This window comes from Artemia sp. Qi Xiang Cuo, chromosome 3 (assembly GCF_049724085.1).
Source record: "Artemia sp. Qi Xiang Cuo chromosome 3, ASM4972408v1, whole genome shotgun sequence".
Taxonomy (NCBI): Eukaryota; Metazoa; Arthropoda; class Branchiopoda; order Anostraca; family Artemiidae; genus Artemia; species Artemia sp. Qi Xiang Cuo.
This window is the reverse complement of record NC_142796.1, coordinates 4,179,669-4,193,929: the sequence shown is the minus strand read 5'-3', so window position 1 is coordinate 4,193,929 and position 14,261 is coordinate 4,179,669. Positions and strand designations below refer to the sequence as shown.

The 14,261-nt window shown below is 36.0% G+C and overlaps 1 protein-coding gene across 5 annotated transcripts in view; it reads left to right on the top strand.

The window, feature by feature from the left end:
* LOC148953672 (uncharacterized) overlaps positions 1-14,261 on the top strand; it is a 58,506-nt gene that overhangs the window by 27,815 nt on the left and 16,430 nt on the right. The window lies entirely within an intron of this gene.

Sequence of the window (14,261 nt, the reverse complement as noted above, 5' to 3'; positions counted from 1 at the left end):
CATTTTTTAGAGTTTCAGTGATTATTCTGCCGGGTCGCTCCTTACTTACAGTTCGTCACCACGAACTGTTTGAAAGGCTGGATTTAAACACAGATCCAGATTTCTGGGGAAAATATCAAGTCAAATGGCAGTAGAAAAAAGTACGAAAAGACCTTGATCCATCGTACCATACAAAGCTTAAATTCAAAGGGAAACTTGTCAAGCGAAACCTCTTCTATGTCCAGCGCAGTTGCTCCTGCCCAGTATACTAAAAACTGTATACGAAAACCAACTACATGACGAAAAAAAAAGCTTAAACAGTCTTGGCCTATCAGTTTTGACTAATTGGTATCAACTTAAAAACGACCATCAGACCAAACACTACGGAAAAAGACAAACGAATCCAATTATTTCTTTATTATTCAATATAATTAGATACCTCAATATAATCAATATCACAAATATTTGACTAAGAAATTACAATAAAAGCAAGAAAAAATATTTTTAAGCTTGCTTCAAAATTCGCTGACTCTATCTGGTAGTAGATCTTTCTTCACTGGTTCTATCTTGGCAACATACCAGCAAAGATAGTTCATTAGGTTGCTACAATCAGGAAGGGTTCTCCGTAACAAAGTATTCATGTTAAGTCAAGCTGTGATTAACAATATCTTCAGCAACGGCAGTAGCGAAGACAGGATGTTATTTTCGGAGGAAGACCTAGAATATAAAAGACGGATGACTCCTTGGTTATATCAAGTAAAAGTGATTTAAAATTATTGAAGGCTAGGTTAGTTTTAGCAAGATGGAGGTAGAACAGGTTGCAAAATTAGTCCAGCAGAGTTTAAAGAGGCCAGGAAATACAGACGTAATAGACACAAAAAGATAGCTCAGTTTCCCTGAAGTTTCAAGCATGAGTCAAGAAGGAGTGGGGCGAGGGTTTTTATTCTAAGCTGGGACCTACGAATGATTTGTTTAAATTTTGGGGAGTTAAGATCTTACTTACAAGTAAAGGACTGCATGCTCAAAGCAAAAGTTGCAACTTGCAAAATTTGAAGAAATTTAAAACTGATGAATAATATGTAGAATAAGGTTGCTTCTTTGCGAAAACGGTCAAACTTCGAAGTGGAAGCCAATCTTGTGGCTATTGTTAGATTCAGAATTTAAGTTTAAAGTTTTAATGTAGTTTTAAGTTATAATATAGCTCCTTACTTTCAGTAAAAATAAAACTGGTTTTTTTCAGTTAACCCTTCATAAAACAAGTCAATGATACTGCAAAGCGATCTATTTTATTACTTATTAAGGAAATACAAAGAATTTACTATTTTGTCAAAATTTACCCTAAGATCAGCCACGTCGAACTTGCCCTTAGTAGCTAAATGCAAGTTGATATATTTTTCTGCTTAAGTCGCAAGTTCAATTAAATCATCCCAAAATATAATACAAACCTCCTGCAAATCAAGCATGCAACAGAAGCATTGACAACAAATAAAATATAAAGCATTCTTACTAATGATTTCCAGTCAAGCAATATTCTAAATAAAATAAAACAAAAAAAATGTATCAAGGCTATTTACAAGTTAAGGCTATTTCACTTAAGAATTTATTTACCCTTTGAAAAGAACTCCTCATAACACATGGCTGAAATAATCTTCTTCTGTTGCTGACATTCCAATTTTAGGGACTTTAATGACAAAGAATCCACTTTGAATAAACACTCCCAGATAAGGCCACGATCTTGAACTATGCAAATATCAAACGAAGATGGGATAATTGTAAAATAGAGTGATGCTGTCTTTGTGATGGATGCTCTGCTTAGCGATATGTACATCTATTACACCTAGAAGTAGACAGCAGTTAGAGCAAGACGTAGAGCAAGACGGTTACTGGCACAGTAACCTTTGAAATTGAACAAGAAAGCATTGCTTCCCGAAACATCCAAAAGATTAAGGCGTTCTGAAATTCAAAGTAATTAACACAGGTAACCATAAAAAAGAAAAAAATTCCTATTATAGAAGTATTCGCTTTGCAAATGTAACCATCTCCTCCCATAAAAAGTCCAAGATGAGTTTAACACGCAAAAAAGAGAAAGGATATTTCGGCTTTCTAAATTCGAAACACCTTATCTTGAACTTGAAATTATGGCTATGATGTGCTGATACATCATCCAATGACCATCTGTCTCAAACTCTCTGAAGAAAAACTGCAGGATTTGTAATGAAAGAATATCAAAGACTAAGCTCTGGAACTAAGCATCAGGGAAAAGTACAGATATATTGTCTTGATGCAGGACTGCTAACCTCTAATTTTAACAATCATACACACCTTCAAAACAAAGCTCTACACGACAGATAACACCTTCCACGAATGATATGTTGATGCGGGATTAAGATCAAAATCAGGTACTTCTCTAATGTTCCAGCAAACAAGAGTGGAGCTCTCTTCAGCAACACAGTAAAGATACACCAGCTCTTGATCATAGCTTAGCGATTTCCTTGACAGAATGAGAAAGAACTGTCCCAGCGACCTAACCACATCCACTATTTCTGCAGCTTCCACAGCTGAGTCTGTCACATCGCTACTCACATAAAGTCTTTTCTTATAGACAACACCCTTGAAAATGAGCTCCTGAACTAAGCATGTGTCTTTCCCTAGCTTATGTGGAAACAGTATCAAGTAGCAAGTGTTTGTCAGCTTTCCATTTTTAGAAACTGTACAGCTGATTTCCTGACACATTCTATTTGAAAGAGATAGGTAATTCTGGTACTTCTGGTAACTCTTGGCCAGTGCCTTGGTTAGATTTCTAGTTGAGGATGCACTTTTAGCAGCATCTTTAAAATATCTATGTCTTGATTCAAACTGAAAAACGAATAGTGAATTAGGGGGCCCAGTGTTCGCACATGCAAAGGAAAGTGACGCATTGTATGGTCCTTGAACCTATTTTCATCATCCTCAAATATTTTTGCTTTCAATTCAAGGTACATTCTTATTGTAAAACCTAACTTTGCAATAAGCATGTCTGTAAACCTCCGACTTGACACAAGCAATACAATTTTCCTCATCAGCAACATTAGAGACCAACATTCGTTTTCAGCCTTTCTTGAAACTAAATGGCCAAGTATTAGAGGAAACTGGTGAGGAAATACAAAATTTTGGATTGCATTATCTTCAAGGCACTTGAAATCATTTGAGAAAGGGGGAGGTTTGTCCTTAGCATCTATATCCTTGTAATCAAAGTTGGCAACACTAGCACTAAGCTCTGATTCTTTGAAAACACCATCAATAATCAAGTGCTGTAAACATTTTCCAGCATCCCACTTCATAACAGCTTCATACAAGTCATGGGCTATGCATGGTGGTAATCTGTGACATGAAAGTTGGGCAAGGCATTGAAATCAGAATTGAATTTCACGCCATTTACAGACTGCTTCCTAACATTTGAGTCCTGCAGCTTGTTTAAAGATTCCTTATAGGATACTTTAGTTCTAAGAGAAAACTCATTTTTCCAATAGTGTTTAGCTGCTGTTTTTCCGGAGAGCATACAGACTCTGCAAGGATTCTGTACATTTCAGTTAAAGCATTTCACGAACCCCCCAATAAAATTCGAGCCCAAGTTATCTCCACATATACAGAAAACTATAATTTTGAACCTTGTCCCATCAATCACAATGCCTTCAGTACAAAGAAACTCTAATTCATTCACAACCTTCTTGAAGACTTTTTCAGTACCAATGATCTTGAAGTTCGATGCCAGCACTAGCATAACTAACTGCACTAGATCTAGCCTTGCTCGAAGCCAAGGTGGGATGTTGAGAACTCATATATAAAAAGCTAGAGTGCTGTACTTTCCTGATGTAGACTTTTTAAGTGTTTTTTTTTATTTGTACCTCATCTTGGTAGAGCTGAAGAAATATCACATTTTTCTTCATGTCTGGATCAGAAGCATATAAAGAAGCAAAACGGTTACCATCATAGAAGTCTCTATATACACCTTCTGTTGAAGGATGATACCAATCCAGAAATCCAAGAAGTCCTCTATGTTTGAAAAGATTCTCCAAGGTGGCTGCAACTGAAACTACTTGAACAAATCTTCTGTTTCCATACTTATCAAGTCCGATAAAGACTTGCTCCGGTACCACAGTACCGCAACTTGTAAAATACTGGTTTCTCATGTACTGAGATCTCAGTAATCCAGTGGCAGGGTCTGTAACAAGCAGCAAAGGATCCTGCATATAATGACTTTCAATTTCATCACATATTTTCTGAAACGAATCTGGCTGAAAAACAGAAGAGATGCATTTAGCAACACGTTCTTTAAGTTCTTCTGCTACAATTTCATGAGACTCAGTGAAGAGAAGCCTAAAGTTCTCAAGAATAAAACTAACAGTAGAGGCAGCTACATGTTTCTCTGATTCTAATCGAAGGAGAAGCAAAGCAAGCCGATCTGCAAGTGCTTGCCTTCTAGGCTCCATATCACGGATACCCGAGTCCCCTGAGGATGTTTGTTTCAATCCTGATGTTTTATTTGTAGCTGCTAAACGAGCTCCCATTATTTCATCTTGGTTCAAATCTAGCATTTCTGAGTCTAGAGGCTCAGAAGATTCATTTTCTTCAACACAATCTTTATCATGGTCAGGGGGAGTGTTCAGATTGTTTCTCGCAGGCTGTGAAGTTCCAATGAACAAAATGAACAAACTAGGATTTGCCATGAAGTTCTGCAATTTGATGCCGTCAAGATCGGATCTACAATGAAGTTTGACAATATACAAAACTGGAAAAGATGACTTTAGAAAATTCGAGATGCGCACCCCCCCCCCCCCTTTTCCATAGCGAATAACGCCCTTAATTTGCAGCTTAGAATTCCTCTCATGCTCTTTTGAGTAGAAACTTAAGCATGAATGAATAAGTAATAAAGTAAATAGAAAAAATGCTTAAATTTTTGCAGCAGATCATGGTTTGATAATTTATGTTCATCAAGAGTATGACAAAATATTGCAATGCACATCCAAAATATTGATAGCCCTACAGAGCATGTTCTATGAATAATGTGTTTCTGAAAGAAACATAGTTAGTTTATTTCTGTATGTTGACTTGTGACCCAACCTGTTAAAATAAGCTAAAGCTCATTCTAAAAAAAAAAAGTCAACAATGTATTTCAGCCATTTTCTTGGCAGGTAGGCTAAAACAGAAAAACAGAACAGCTCCCGTTGGTACTGTAGAAGCCAAAACACCTTTCACATGTTTCAAATTTGACATACAGATGAAGGTACAGAAAAAACTTTTAGTGAACAAGAATTTCTGAATTTTGACTCAATTACTAAAATACTTCTAATATACTAATGTATGTGAAAACTTTTGCAATTTCGTGGTTTAGTGTGGGATGCAATGTGGAAATTCCAGAATTTTCTAATTTTCTGACTGGAGCTTCCAGAGGAAGGGGCCGTTACACTCAAATGGAGGATTGAATTCTGAATCACATGATTTTTTTAATGAATAAAAATCAGACAATTCCATTATGTTACACTTCTCTGCGAAGATGAGGCGCCACCCATAAAATATCAGATTCAATTATTAGAAAATTTGACATTGGAAGGAGCCGGGACCCAAAGGCCAACGCTCCTTTGTATATGAATTTTATCCCGTACCTCCTCTTGAAGCTAACACAAAACTCAAATGTCACTTAATTTGCTTAATTTATATTAGTACAACCCTACAATCTATTTGAAGTCAGATAAATATATTATCGAATTTCTATTTGACAACATGTATAAATATGGAAAGAAACATGAAAATCTTATTAATAGAATTTTCATGTATATTAATAGTGTATTATAAAAGTGTTTTCTGATAAGAATCCCCTTTCTCTTTTGATTTCACAAATGGACGCCACTGTACAGAGAGTGGTCACTGGCATTTCCCCCCCCCCGGAAAATACCCCCGTTGAATATTATACCCCGCTGGGTATTTTCCACAGGGGTATTTTCCAGGGAGGGGTAAACGCCTAGAATCACTGAGAGCATTGTTTAATTCTATTGGTAAAAGGTTACTTTAGCTACTTTTGACTATTTTGGAAAGGGCTTAAGCTAGAAAAAAAAAACTTTCATGGATAGGTCTACAGGCTAAAGTATGTCCCGGGAAAGTATTTTGAAGTACCTACCTCCACTCTTTTTGCCTCTAGACTCCTGAAATTTGCCTACATGACAGCTAGCAATTCCTGTTATTTGAGTAGAATTTTAAGCCGTATCTATGTTTTTTTTTTAAAATTTGGAATTATATTTGTATATCTTTAAAACCTTATAAATTGGGATTGAGCAAAGTTGTGAAGCTGAAAAGAATTTTGTTGTACTTTATTTAAGCAGAAGATCTATTTAACAAGGTTTCACTTTTATAATACACAGATTTTTGAAGGTCATCAAAAGTTAGGATCCTCTAGAGGGAGGAGTGGAGGTAAATACTTCAAAACACCTTCCCGGTACATACCTTAGCCTGTAGACGCATCCCTGAAACTTTCATTTTCCTAACCTAATCTCTTTCCGAAATAGCCAAAAGTAGCTAAAGTAGAATTTTACCATTCTATCTGCAAAGTTCATAAGACTTATATAAAAGTAAAAAAAAAAAAAAATCAAAAGAACTTACCTTTCAGAAATAAGTCCACAACAACAAGTGAAAGGTCTTCGTTTGTGTAGCCTTTTAATCCCAATAGATCAAAAACCCGGACGACCCCCTTTCACGATATTTTTGCATCGGTCATGCCCCGCGGTATGACCCATTTTCGCTAGATTTGATTGTCAATAGCTCCTCCCAGTACACTGAACTAGTTTAAACATATATTCGAGGAATGCAAAAATACGGCAGAAGTACCTACACACTAAAAAAGTGTATTTTCACGCTAATCCAACAACTAGAAAGTACGCTGATCAAACGTGATATAATGCCATCAACGTCAAAGTACGTTTTTTTTTTACCGTGCAGGGCATGACCTACAACCCTATCCCCTGGGCACTTAGGGGTTGTGTCTATCCTAGAGGGTTTGTTATATGCGCTTTGGACTATTTTGAGCAAAATTACTTTTTTACAATTTCACTAAGATCTGTTTCTTGAAGAAGGTTAGTCGAGGGGGGCTAGCTACATTCCAATATTTTTGACTCTTAAAAGGGAACTAGAACTTCCAATTTTCAACCAAATGAAACTCCTCTGAAGTTTATACAACCAAACCCCAAATGCCCCGGGCGTAACTTACAACTCATGCCCCCAGGCTCTAGGGGTAAATTAAAGCTTTCAGAGGGGTAGTTTGGGAGGCCAAGGGGACTTCCAATGTAAAACTGCGAAAGGTTTTTGTGTCCTAAATATTCCCCCTCTACCCAAATAGGACTGGCATTTTTTCTTAAAAGCTTAAAACTTACGTCCGTAGATTATTTTGGGAAAGAGGACCCTTATACCCAGAAAGAAACTTGAAGCAAGTATGTTTTGCCCAAAGCTTGGTACAAAACTTTTTTCTACCCCGCTTTCCAATCAGCTCTTTTTTTTCAATCAGCTCTCTTACAGATACGAAAACGCTGTGGTGAGTGTGTGGGGTGTATGAAAAAAGACAATTGCGGAGAATGTGCCCACTGTAAAAATGATAAAAGTCACCAAACTTGTAATCTGAGACGATGTGCCAAATCAAACAGTTCGTGGTAACGAACTGTAAGTAAGGAGCGACCCGGCTCAATGGTAACCGAAACTCTAAAAAATGGAATTTTGGTACCAATAGATACATCAAAAGAATCAAATTTTAATTCTGATTTCAAAAATATAAGTTTCATCAAATTTAATCTTACCCATCAAAAGTTACGCGCCTGAGAAAATTTGGCTCATTTTCGAAAAAAGGGGGAAAGACCCCCTAAAATTTATAGAACCTTAATGAAATTCACACCATCATATTCAGCGTATCAGATAACCCTACTGTAGAGGTTTAAAGCTCCTATCTACAAAAATGTGAAATTTTGCATTTTTTGCCAGAAGAAAGATCATGGATGCGTGTTTATTTTTTTTTTTTCCAGGGGTAGTCGTATTGACCCAGTGGTCCTAGAATATCGTCAGAGGGCTCATTGGAACGGAAATTAAAAGTTCTAGTGCCCTTTTTAAGTGACCAAAAAAAATGGAGGGCAACTAGGCCCCCTCCCACGCTCATTTTTTTCTCAAAGTCACCCAATTAAAATTTTGAGATAGCCATTTTGTTCAGCATAGTCGAAAACCTAATAAATATGTCTTTTACGATGACTTAATCCGCCACAGTTCCCAGGGGAAGGGCTGCAAGTTATGAACTTTGCCCATTGCTTACATATTGTATTGGTTATTGGGAAGTATACAGACATTTTCAGGAAGAATGTTTTTCTGGTGGGGGGGGAGGGGGCTGGAGAAGGGGGTTACTCGGGAGAATCTTTCCGTGGAGGATGTTTCTTTGGGGGTAAGGGACATTTCTATGAAGGGGGCACCGGATTTCCAAGCATTATTTAAAAAACGATCAGAAATTAAATTAAAAAAAAATAAGTACTTTCAACTGAAAGTGAGAAGCAACATTAGAACTTAAAATGAACAGAAATTATTACGTATATGAGGGGGTTCTCCCCCAAGTCAATACTTCGCTCTTTACGCTACAGTTTTTTTTTAGTGCTTTCAAAAGAGCTTTGTATTCTATTTAAACTGTCTTTGTAATTCAGAGGTTTTTGAATTAAATTTTTTTTAAATTTTAGCACAAATAGCTTGTTATTTAATAGAGGGATAATCCACACATATACGTAATAAAAAAAAAAAACAAAAAAAAAAAAAAAACCAAAACAGCACAAAAGTAATCGAAAATTTTAAAAACGAAACTTTTATTTAAAAAAATTTATAAAAATAATTGTATTGAAATAATTCTTATAAATAAATGAATTTATTAAGTTTAGTATTACTAATCAAAGGCTAAAAGCCTCAGAGAACTCAACTGATTTTTTAAAAAGGGGGGGAAAAACCCCCCAAAGTGAAAAATTTTTAATGAAAGTCACACCATCAGATTCAGCGGTTCAGAAAACCCTATAACATAGGTTTCAAGCTCATATCTGCAAAAATCTGCAACTTTGTATTTTTTGCCAGAAGAAAAATATACGAATATAGAAGTTCGTTACGAAAGTTAATTTGTAAATTACGTCAGAACCAAATTTAGAAACAGCCATTTAGCAAAAGAAAAGTAAATTTTTTATGAAAATTTTGTTTACTTATTCAATGACGGCGAGCCAAAATAAAAGCTGCATTAACTAAAAAATGATCAGAAATTAAATAAAAAAAAAAAGTTTTTTAAACTGAAAGTAAGGGGCGACATTAAAACTCAAAACGAACAGAAATTATTCCGTATATGAAAGGGGCTGTCCCCTCCTCAACGCCTCGCTCTTTACGCTAAAGTTTGACTCTGTCTCACAACTTTATTTTTTAAAACAATAAAAAACTTTAGCGTAAAGAGCGAGGCGTTGAGGAGGGGACAGCCCCTTTCATATACGGAATAATTTCTGTTCGTTTTAAGTTTTAATGTCGCTCCTTACTTTCAGTTTAAAAAACTTGTTTTTTTTATTTAATTAACAGAAAAGAAGCCAAAGGTATGTACTTTTTTATCTATTACTTAATTCACGTCTCGTAGATTTGTATTGTATACTACTCATCTTCATTTACTCAACTTCATTTAGCACACTCTAACACAAGGACAAGCAAAAACTAGCCTTATTGGCCCAAAGCAAGAATTATACATGAATAATTGTCTACTGCTGGGAGCGAAGCAAAAAAAAGGGAAAATACTATTTGGACGAGAACTAAATCTGATCCCCCCCCCCTGTTACTGTATAATTCCTCATTTTTTCAAAGACACGTTTGTTATTATTTTATTTCACGTGAGTTTGTTTCCTGTCCTGTTGGAAGGGGTTCATTGGACTGGTAATTAGAAGTTCTAGTGCCCTTTTTATAAAACTCAACTTCATTTACCACACTCTAGCACAAGGGCAAGCAAAGACTAGCCTTATTGGCCCAAAGCAAGAATTATATATGAATAAATGAGGGCAACATGACTAAATTACAAAGCAAGAATGACACATGACTAAAGAACTTCAGACCAGTATTTTGAGTTCTGAGTATGAAAGAAAAATTTCGAAAGTGATCCAAATATCTTCATCCTGTTTAGTAGTATAACCATGGTTTTTTTTTAACAAGCATATTAGCAAAATACGTTCCAATATTATTGTTCAAAATATGGTGTTTAAATCAAACATTACCAGCCCCGCGAGAGGGACTGTATGAACAAAGACAATTGCGGGAATGTGCCCCCTGTAAATATGATAAAAGTCATTCTTGCTTTATCATTTAGTCATGTTGTCCTCATTTAGTCATATGTAATTCTCAATCTGGGCCGATAAGGCTAGTTTGGCTTGTCCCCGTGCTAGAGTGTGGTATTTATATACGACATAGGCGTGTAAAAATATAAAATAAAAGGGATGTAATGTCGGATGTAAAAAAAATTTGGGGAGGGGACAGGCACTGATAAGCCCAACAGTAGTTCGGTCACTCCACTCACACCGATGGGCATTTTGTGCATGATTGTTTTTCAAGAAGGTTCTAATTGTCCACTTTTTGTGATTTGTGCACTTAGATTTTTTTTTAGCTTCATCGCCCTCCCCTTAATGGCCTCAGATATAGTTATGGGCTATATGAATAACTACTACTCAGAAAAGAAAATAACAACCTCACAAAACTTAGTTTTCAAACCAGCACTAAATTATTTGTTATGCCTTGGATTGAACTGGTAAATATTTATAAATTCATGGATATTTTAGAACCCTAGGACTCGGGCTGAAATTGGCCATTCAACTAATTGTTTGTTGAACTAATTTAAACGTTCAAGTAATATTGTTCTTAAATTCTATATACAAGTTAAAAATTGCCATAAGAAAAAATGTTGAAAACAGAAGGTCAAGTATGGTTCTGAAGCATGGGTGATCCGGAAAATGGATCAAGATTTGCTAGATGTTTTCCAGAGAAAATGAATACGAAGTGTCTTGGGTACCCGACTGACTGACCGTATCTCAAACAGTAGGCTGTACGAAAAGTGTGGTTCAATTCAGCTTTCTAGGGCTATAACGAAAGAAAGGCTAAGATGGCTGGGACACGTTCTGGGGATGAATGATGACAGATTGCCAAAGATTGCCTAGTTTCCATCGGATCACTTTTGACTCTTAAAAACGGAATTAGAACTGTCAATTTTTAATCATTTGAGTCCCTTCCCAAGTTTATACGACCACTTCTTCCACAAAAACCTTATACGCCCCCGCACCTAGTCAATCCGGCTATGACCTCCGGGGAAATTATGATATTGGTAGACTCCAGGATGAGAATTTGAGAGAAACTTTCACAGGAACAGTTGAATACTAAACTGGAGAGTTTAACATGTGACAATGTGGAAGATGGATAGAAAATTTTTAGGAAAGCAATTTGTGAAGTTAGGAATACGCACGTAGGAATATTACTGAAAAAGCTTTATGTTTAATAGAGAGAAGAAGGGGCTTGTACCAGAATTATCTGACTGAAAAATCATTTGAAAACGAAAGGAATGTAAATAAAGCGAAGAAAGCATTAAAATATGAGCTAAGGAGGTGTGAAGTGGAGGGCAGGGATAAAATTGCCAAGGATCTGGAAGATGCAGATAGACGGCATAATAGTAAAATATTGTACTGGCATGTTAATAAACTGAGAGGGAGTAGTCAATCCGGACTTTTCTCACTTAAACATAGGAACTGGGCCACAATTAGTGGAAAGAGTTTTTAAGGAAAGGAAAGGAAAGAGTAATAGAAATAACATTTTGCCACAATAAGGAAAGAGTAATAGAAATGGACAGAACATTTTGAGAATGTGCCAAACCGAGATGGAGTTGCAGGCAAAGATATAGAGGAAAACGAAAAAGTTCGCGATGCCTTGAATGTGAAGGAAGATTTGTTTTATGAGGAAAAATTAGCGACAGAACTTAAAATTAAAAATAATGAAGGCTCCAGGTGCAGATAGTGTGGTAAATGAGTTTTTTAAATATGGTGGCTCTGAGGTTAGAAATAAGTTACTGAAGATTATGAATATGATTTTGAAAAAGGAAAAGTACCGAACGACTTTAGTAAAACCTTAATTAACCGACTGTATAAGAAAGGTGATAAGAGTGATTGTGTTAGTTATCGAGGCATTAGTCTGGTCTCTGTAGGTAGCAAATTACTTAGTAATATTATACTTTTTAGACTGAGAGATGCAATGTTATAAGAGATGAGCAGTGGGGTTTTAGAAAAGGTGGAGGATGTGTCGACCAAAATTTCCCTCTTGAGCTAATAATTGAGAAGTGCCTGAGTTATCAAACATTTTTGTTCCTCAGTTATATAGATTATGAGCAAGCGTTTTGATTCTGTTTATAGGAAGAGCTTTAGCGAAGGTCTTATCCTTGTATGGTATACCATAAAAATACATTGAAGTGATTAGTGTACAAGAATGACACTACTGTGGTTAAGGTAGGAAATGAGGTTAGCAGCAATTTCTAGAGGTTTTGCGAGTTCAGGGTGCTGGAATAGGTTTGGAAATTAATGTTAAGAAGACTTAAGTCACTAAGGCTAGGAATAAGTGAAGATGAAAAGGTGACGTTGGGCAACGAAAAGATTCATCAGGTGGACAGCTTCACTTACCTTGGTAGCAGTATTAGTAAAGACACTGGGAGCAGTGAAGATGTTAAAAGTAGAATAGGGTGTAGGCTCAGGTTTTTTTTTCCACAGTTAGATAATATTCAGAAGCACCTTTAATTGTGCTTCTGAATAGATTTTCAATTTTTATTGGGGGTAACTATTGTTAAATAAGTCATTGCATTCTTTCTTCGAATTTTATTGAGGTCTATTCTTGACTGTAAACAGATGAATTAGGCGAGGTTTTGTGTAGCCTATTCAAACTATTTTCCGCTTCTCTTGTTTTTATTTTAAACTCTTGCAATTGTAAAGGAAACTTCTTTTCCTACCTTGTTTGTTTATTTGTGCTGTTTTGGAGATCCTTGTGTAATTGCCCTTTTGCCTCTCTTTGTCTAAGATTTCATTTTTAACACAGCCACTTTTGCCTATGAAAGAAATATTGCTACCTGTTGATACAATAAAAATTACCTGTACAATGTTAAACATAATGTGTATCAAGAAAACTGGCTATTCTGGGGCCTTAGACCTTATAAAGCCTGAATCTTATTATCTGACATTTTAAAGGCTTTTATTATAGCTCATCTGTAATTTATTACAGCACCCTTGTATGGTATTTAATAGCTGGAATTGTTACTAATTAAGGAGCTCACGTTCTCTATCTTCTTCAAATGTAGCAGGGTATACAGCCCACAATGAAGATCCTTTCACCTTGTAAGGGTGGTCTGTAGAACAGGCATTGTGGCTTTAAAATCTTGAAATTCCCATGCAAAAGGTAGACACTCATACGAAATATGCTGAGTTTTTTATTTGTTTGATAGCAATGTTGGCAGAGAGAAGAGTGATGCAGCCCATGACTAAAAAGGACACCATTAATAAATTATGGACAAGTCCCTAAACTGACAATATTTGAGGATGATGAGTCTTTGGTTTTGCTCTGTACCTCGAAGTATCCCCAATATTCCACCTCGAAGGAGGATCGGACAGTGGGGTATCTGCTGCCTTATTGACTAACTGATTGGGAATTTCATTCCATTTGTTCTCCTTGTGACTAGGGATATGCGTAATCGTGAGTTTTTTTTCCCTTTCTCCTCGGCTGGCAAAGAAGTTCAAAGAATCTCATTGTAATGGGTTAAAACTTCTAAAGCTATCACAATTAGTCATAAGTTTTGGTGAAAGTTCGAATAATATTTAGACAGAGAGGAGGTAATTGTACAGCTTAAGGGGGGGGGTGTGAGAGGCAACATCTTTGCTATATTCTTTAGTTGAGCCATTGGAATACAATTCAAATTTCAAAATAGTTCGGAAAGTGAAGAGACTTCTTGTCATTTTAAATTACTATTTTTAGGATATACTGGTTATTTTATTTCTTAACATTGGACGTGATCGTCTCTTACTAGGTTGCTAGCTACTGCTGCAACCTGGATCAGCACTTCATCATTTGAGTAATACAATCTATGTACTTGGTAGATATTGGAGATTATAATAGAGTGGATGAGTTAATCCAAAGTGGTGAGTCTATAAAAGAGTAGCTGTCATTGTACATATCCTTCTAACTTGAAGTTGCTGATTGAAAAC